The following is a 7,420-nucleotide window of genomic DNA, read 5'->3' as shown; positions in this document are numbered from 1 at the left end:
CAGCTTGAGTCAACTGGCTGTCTCCACCTTCAGGCCCATGGGCTGCCTGAGGAGAACCTTCCCTGGCAAGCCAGTGCTTCTCTACACCTGTCAGCGTGGCCTGGGACAGGGGCATGAGGGGCAGGGCTGGTGTGCAGGGTCAGTCTTGCTCTGACTCCCCAGCATCCGCAGCTCTGCTGAGCCAGGGTTAAGCTGATACACTGAAACCATGGGATCGGACACCAGGACCACCAAGCCCTGTGAGTCCTGTTCTGGGGGCTCCTCCTCCTCCCGGTAGGGGATCTGCTGTGTGAGAGGAACTCAGAAGCTGGAAGGGCTGGCTGGTGACTTTGCCCAAGCACCAGTCCCTTCAGGAGTGTTGGGAGGCACTGCCTGATGCTTAAGGGAGTCAGTGAACGTCGTCTCAGAGTGGCACCTGTCCACACGTAACCCCGCCTGGAAGGTGTGATCCTGTGGCCTGGGGTTGGGGTTGAAGGTTGTCTAGAGAAGAAAGCCCTTGACTAAGCCTTGGAGGAGTAAGGCATGCAGATCCTACCAACCAACTTCATCAGCCTGGGTCCTATTAGGGTGTACATTTCCAGAGACCAGAGAGGTTGACCAACCTGCTCAAGGACACACAGCTTTCTGCATCTAGTCACTCACTGCTCTACTACCTCCTGGTCATGGCAGCGATACTGCAGGTCACATAGGCCTCCTGGGGAGTTGACTCAGCCCAGAGTGTGTAAAACTCTGAGGCTACACTGACTTGCTGATGAGTGGCTCAGTAGACCACATGGAAGCCAGCTCTGGAGGCTGAGCACACCCAGGAGCCCTCGCCCTTCAATAGAAAGCCTTCCTTTTCTAAACCACAGCTCCACATGCTACAGGCTCATTTCCAGACCCCACAGCCCAGGAGACAGGGTGTGCCACCTTCTCCTCTGTGGCCGGAAATCCCCACAATGTTTCCACCTCCATGGGGCCTCCAGGACTGATGGTTGTGTGGGAATAGAACAGTTTCTCACAGCTACTTGCCCTCCCTAAGGAAAGAGAGCGGAGAAGAGCTTGGAGACCTGGGGGTGGGGCAGATGGAGGGAGACCATGCTCCAGACTCCTGTCTCTTCCTCTAGGCTTGAAATGTAGCGATAGTGATGCCCTGTGGCATGGACAGGAGCATCCTGCTGTTCATGTGACAGAGGCTCCAGGGACTTGTGCAGCTGAGACTGGAGACCATGGGGACACTGCCCTGACTTGCTGGCCCTGGCGGGACAGTTTCTCTGTCGAGCCTCTGGGGTAGTGGGGCCGGGTGGCTGAGCACAGTGCCTAGCTGGAGACAGCTTGGCATCTGGTCTGATCCAGCTGTTGGTTTTGGCTCCATATCCAAGACTCCTGTGCCCTAATTACTCACTGTCTTGGGAGCCTGGCTGGGAGCCTGAGAAGGGAGAAGCTGAGCTGGTTCTCATCTGATAAGGAGTCAGAGGTGGCAGAGCGGGACCCAGGGGCCTGGCTGGAAGGAGTCTTCTGCCTGGTGTTGGCTTGATGGAGATAGAATCTGCATACAATAAAATTCATAGTTTGGATAAAACACCCATAAACCCATAACCCATAAAACCACACCACAATCAAGATGCAAAATACTTCCAGTAAAGTCGGCTCCTGCCTGGATCTGCTGGCGCCCACCTGCCCGCCAGCTAGCAGACTTCCCACACACTGCCTCCCTTCTCGGAACTTCAGTGAATGGGCTGGGTAGGTGGGACAGACTTCTGTGCCAGACAATTGTTGAGAGACCTATGAGAGTCATCTGTGTTGTTGATGACTCTGAGGTCTATTCCTTTTCACTGGTGAGTTGTATTCCATTTGTGTGGATGGGACACCACACATTTATCCACACATTTGTCAACAACATGTTAGGTTGTCTAGGTCAGCATGATTTTCCCCTTCTCTCTGGTTGGTGGCAGGGAATAGAGTCACTGGGGTTCATGGTAAGCATGTATTTAGTTGTATAAAGCAGAACAGGCACACCGACTTTCTCCTTGGCAATGTTGAGTGTGGTAGTTAGCACATCCAGGGTCACGGAGCTGTGCACAACAGTATCTCACTGTGGGTTCAATTTGTGCTTCTTAGGTGATTAAAAGTGCTGAACAGGGGGCTGGAGAGATGGCTCAGAGGTTAAGAGCACTGCTTGCTCTTCCAAAGGTCCTGAGTTCAACTCTCAGCAACCACATGGAGGCTCACAAACATCTGTAATGAGATCTGGCGCCTTCTTCTGACCTGCAGGGATACATGCAGGCAGAACACTGTGTACATAATAAATAAATAAAAAAAAAGTGCTGAACACTTTTTAATAGGCTGGTGCCTTTTATATGACTTTGAACTCAAGATGCAGGGGTCCTGAATGAGGTACTCGACCTTCCCTAGAGAAGATTGTGGACACCGTTATAGACAGAGCTCAATAGGAACACAGAAACATCTTACAGAAGATTCTGGAAGCCTGTGTCCGCACAGTGGGCTCCTCACAGGTCTTTCATCAGAACATTTCAGACAGGTGTCAATGGAAAACGTGTCTCACAGACTGGTGTGACTCTCAGTCGTTCTCCAGTGTGCCTTTTGAGGAACCAGGTTCTCCGAAGGTCTTTCTATGTCGCCCTGTATGACTTAGCCTCGTCCCTTACATGGCTTAGAGTCTCACTGTGAGGAAGAATCACCCCTAGCGAATCTGCTTCCCTGCTGCTGCTGGGTATTAAGGGTGGCTTGCCGCATTTGGCCAGTGGTGTGGTCCAGTGAGCATGCTTGACTTTGTCATCTCCTCTGACTTGTGCTTCTCAAGGCAAGTTCCAAGGAGTAGACCCACCAAGCTTTTGTATCAGTCATCCGTTGCCACGGCGATGCTGCCTAGCAACCTGAGTCTTAAAGGCCTAAAGTAACAACCTGTTATTTGTTACCAGGCAACTGATATTGGGCTGGTCTACTGATACGGCTTGGTCAATCATGGGGTTGGCCTCTCGTCAGCTAGGGCTGGCTGGTCACAGATCATTTCTCTTTTGCGTGGCCTTCCTTCCTCCATCAAATGGGCTTAGCTTGTTCTGGTGTAGAGCTGGAGCTCAAAGAGAGGAGAGTCATACAGGTCTTGAAGCCTGGGCTCAGAACTTCACATTCTCATTGTTGCTCCATTCGACTGGCCAAAGAGTCCCCAAGAGCAGCCAGGACCAGCAGACAGGGCATCTTCACAGCACAGCAAGTCCCATTGTAAAGGGTGTGGTCACGGGGAGGAAGGACTGGGGACACGCGTATTTTACAGGCCAGCATAATTTTAGAGTCTGCATGTTTCCCCTGTTGTTGGATATTGCCAGATTGTCTTCCTAAACAGGGTGCAGGCTGTGGTCCATGGCAGTAGCAGGAAGTCCATGGTCCTCCAGCCTCACCTGCTCAGAGCCAGGGTCCCAGCCGCCAGCCCCTGGGCCAGATATGGAATTTTCCAACCCGATGCAACAAGAGAAATGAAGCACACCTTCCCATAGTATCGATTCTAATCACTTTCTTGAGAGGCAAACACCTGTCCTCAAGACTGAAAGTGCTCACAGACGCGGTGTGTGACATTGTGTGACATCAAGTGATGCTTTAAGAGTGAGACTCAAAGAAATGGCTGCCTGGCAAGGTGGCCTCCTCCAGACTCCATCGCGTGCCCTTGCAGCGTGGACATCAGTGCTCCACCGAGACTGAACATCCTCTGTGTGCTGGGCACAGCTCCCAGTGTGAGGACAGGATGGTGGAGGCAGGGTCCCTGCCTCTCAGAGCCGAACACTCAGGAAAGGAAAGGGACCATTGACGTAAACAATGTCACTTCAGAGACAGTAAATACCAGGAAGGAAGCTGCACAGGGTAATGCCACAGAGACACTGTGACCCTAGACTGGGGGTTCTTCTAGGTGACAAGCTGAGTCCATGGTGACAGGAAGGAGGTGACAAAGAAGCTGAGGGCCAACCAGACAGCTGAAGCCAAGGTCCCAGGGCAGAGGGGGGGCTGCCCAAATGAGAAGGTCAGGAAGGCCAGAAGAGACGGGTAGGGGGCAGGGGCTGGTAGGCACCAGACATCTACTGCATGCCTACTGTGTGCCCAGCAGGGTGTTCTCCACCTCTGCCCCCTTCTGCCACCAAAACAGAGAAAGGTCTGGGCTCCCCCTGCTGGTCCTCCATGAGCTGCGACTTCAGTTATGAGGGCCAGTGGGCTGGGCGTGTCTCATGCTGGGGGAGTTGAGGATGCCAGCGGCTCCATGGGCACAGTGGGAGAGGGACAGCCTCAGGCCATGGTTTGGTCCAAGGAGCTGGAAGGAAAGGAGATGAGTTCAAGGTCAAGCAGGAGCAGAGGATGTTGGGAGCCTAGTTCCACACATCCAGTACCAGTCAAAGTCACCAGCAAGTCAATGGTGGCCCATGTGTGACTTCAGGGAAAACAGAAAGGAACCACCTGCCATGATAGGACATTCCTGTAAAGCAGCATCTCCAGGGAGGTCCCTGGGTACTGTTGCTAAGGGGGAGCCTCTGGAAGCCAGGCAAGTTGGCCCAATTCTTAGCCCTGGGTTCCTTCTAGTCCCAGCCTCAGAGAGGAACCAGAATGTCCAACTGCAGAGGAATTGAGTCCAATTCCCCTTGAGGTCTCTGCTCAAAGCTTGCCTAGGGCCAGCTAGTAAGTCCTGCTTTCTGTCCAACCTCTTGTGATTTTAATTATTACTTCAGCAAATACTGAGTAACTTCCGGGAGTCCAGGAGCCATCAGGGTCTGGGAACGTGTCTGTGAACAGGACCAAGACCCCGACCGGTGCAGTTGCCGTCTGTGGGGCAGGATGGCAGGCACAGGTGGCACCATGAAGAGAATGTGTGGCTTCTTGGATGTCAGCTGGTGAGTGCTGAGAAAGGCAGGGGGACCAGCCCAAGACCGGGGCAGCAGTTGCTGGATAAACAGATGGGCCCCAGAGGTTTCTTGACAGGCTCAGGAGCAGCTGTGGCAAAGACCTTGAGGCAAGCTAGTGCTTAGTAGAGACGGCATTCGAGAAGAGACCAGGTCTCTACTAAGAGGGAGCAGGGTGTAGTCAACCCGGCAGGAAGAAGGTAATCTAGAGATGTTTGCACCCCTCCCTTGGCTAGCAGAATACCGAAACTGGCCTCCAAAACGTTGGAATTTCCCAGGAGTCTCAGGCTGGAAGAAAGAAAAGGTCTGCCTGGTGCCAGCTGGAAGGGTGACTACCTTCCAGAAAGACATTCCACGCAGTTCTTACACCTTGTCAGACCACGTGGCAGGCAAGAGAAACTGGAGCTGAGACAATGACAGATCAGTGATGGATGAGACCTCACCTTGACCAGGGCTGCTGAGCTATACATGCCTCTTGCCCTCTTTTTAAGCAAAAGCCTCATGTCAGGACCCGAAGGATGAATTTGGGGGTCCCTGGAGCGCCTCATTTGTTCTTCACAATGTGGCCACACAGACTAGACCTCGGCTTCTCACCATGTTTTATTGGCCTATGGGTTGCCACACCTAGCTTGTTAGGGCTTCCAGGGACCTAGATTCTTACCTGAACAATCTGGTTATGGGGGAAGGGAAGAATGGGCAGCTGAGGTGGTGGTGGTGGGCTCTCCTAGGCCGTTCCAGAGCCTCAGCCTTCACTCTGCTTTTGCGGGGCCACTGCAGGCTTTAGTGCCAAGGAGGCTCAGGCTCTGGCTGCTGCTTCCAGAGGGTCCCTGTGGTGCTAGGAGAGAATAGACTTGAGGTCAGGGGATCTCAGGGAGACCAGTGGCCCAGGCAATAATTAATGGTGGCTCAGGTCAAGTTGCTGGTCACGGAGGCTCAAGAAGAGGCCAGGGCCTAGACTCCTCCTGTATTTGGCTCATTTGTTATTACTATAACAAAATCACAGAGACTAGGCAACTTACAATGGAAAAAGAGCCTTTTAAGCTTACAGTTTAGGATGAAAATCCAGGATCGGGCAACCCTTCTTGGTTTGGCCTTCAGTGACGTCTCATGTTAGTGACATCATGACAAGAGAGAAAGGTAACATAACCAGACAGGAATCAGGACAATTCTAGGGTCAGGCATACTAGGTCACAGCCCACTCTTGCAGGACTGAGATCACCTCACAAAGCCAGCACTACACCCCTCAGAGGGCACATGCCTCCCATGAAGCTCCAGCCCTGAAAGTCTTCTTAATAGTGCCATAGGGGACCAGTCCCCTGATGTGTACAAACTACACCCGAACTGTCCAGCATCCTGACTGAAGCCTGTTGCTGCCACTCAGTTCCCAGGAGTCAGGAGCATCTCTCCATCAGTTTCCTACCCTTCCCAGGATAGATAGGTGTTCAGGGCAGGGATTCAGGATCCCAGGCTCGAGACAGACAGTAACTTAGATGGGAGGCTGATCTGCAGATGTGATGGCTTCCTGACGGTGGGGGGTGACTAGCCAGGAGTGAGGAGAAAACAGTACAGCCCTTAGCCTGACCCAGCTGCTCTCCTTGGACTGAGTGGGCAGCCTGGCAGGCCCGGCTTCTTTCCTGAGCAGCTCTCATGGGCCTCCATATCCACACATACCAAACTAGGGAACTTTCCATCTCCAAGTTCCAGGGTGGCTAGCTCCCTTCCTAGCTCAATACAAGGGCATAGGGAGATGAAATGTCAGTGGGTTCCTCCACATCCCCTCAGGCAGCGCAGGGACACGTGGGCTGGGACAGAACCCACAGACAAGCATCCCTTGAGATCACAAACCGAATAAGTGAAGTGGCCATACCTGCTTCATGCACAGCAGAGCAAGCTGGATTCCCCTTGAGTTTGTTCAGGGGCTGCCAGTCTGGAATGTGCCATCCCTGCAAGGCAGGACCTGGGAGAACCCACATGTACCCCTTAAGTTAGCTGGACCCATTCCAAAACTCAAGCGGGGGACCGATAGGCTCTGTGCCCAGAAGGGTGGCACATAAACACACAGGGACATGCAAAACTCTGGTCCACAGTGTCAGACAGGCAAATGCTTGTTTGTTCAGGCACAGGCACTGCTGGGCACCTGCCCTGTGCCAGGGGCCTTCAGGTGCAGCTTGTCATTTGCCGCACAGCACGGGAGCCAGGAGCAGCCTGGCACAGCAGCCACTCTTGGTTTGTTTTACACTCCAGCCCGCGACCTGGCAGGCTCAGACCTTTCCTCCTTCAGCTCGTGAACCAGCTCTGCAAAGGGACGGTTTTCAGCCCCACTACCGTATAAATGAGGACACCAAAGCTCAGAGAGGTGAGGTGACTTTTCCAGAGTCACACAGCTAGTGAGAGGCCGAGCTGTGATCTTGCCCTTTTTGTCAGTCTGGGACACCTGGGTGGCTCACAGCCATAGTGACTGTGGAAATGGCACTGAGGGGCACTGTGTGGGGGGTCACGTTGAGAGTCTGCGTGTTGACCAGGTGTCAGTGCGGGCTCAG

At 53.3% G+C, this 7,420-nt stretch overlaps 1 long non-coding RNA gene across 1 annotated transcript; it reads right to left on the bottom strand.

The window, feature by feature from the left end:
- Positions 1–1,676: 1,676 nt before the first annotated feature.
- Positions 1,677–6,889, bottom strand: LOC128122390 (uncharacterized). Its single transcript, XR_008222420.1, has 3 exons — positions 6,748–6,889; positions 5,542–5,715; positions 1,677–4,297 (listed from the first exon to the last, which is right to left on the bottom strand). It is a non-coding gene; the product is annotated as an uncharacterized LOC128122390 (long non-coding RNA).
- Between the last annotated feature and the right edge of the window lie 531 nt (positions 6,890–7,420).

The sequence above is a fragment of the Peromyscus californicus genome, unplaced genomic scaffold (genome assembly GCF_007827085.1).
Source record: "Peromyscus californicus insignis strain IS unplaced genomic scaffold, ASM782708v3 Scaffold_3__1_contigs__length_106647218, whole genome shotgun sequence".
NCBI lineage: Eukaryota > Metazoa > Chordata > Mammalia > Rodentia > Cricetidae > Peromyscus > Peromyscus californicus.
Note: the sequence above shows the minus strand (reverse complement) of the source record. Positions and strands in the feature narration are given on the sequence as shown.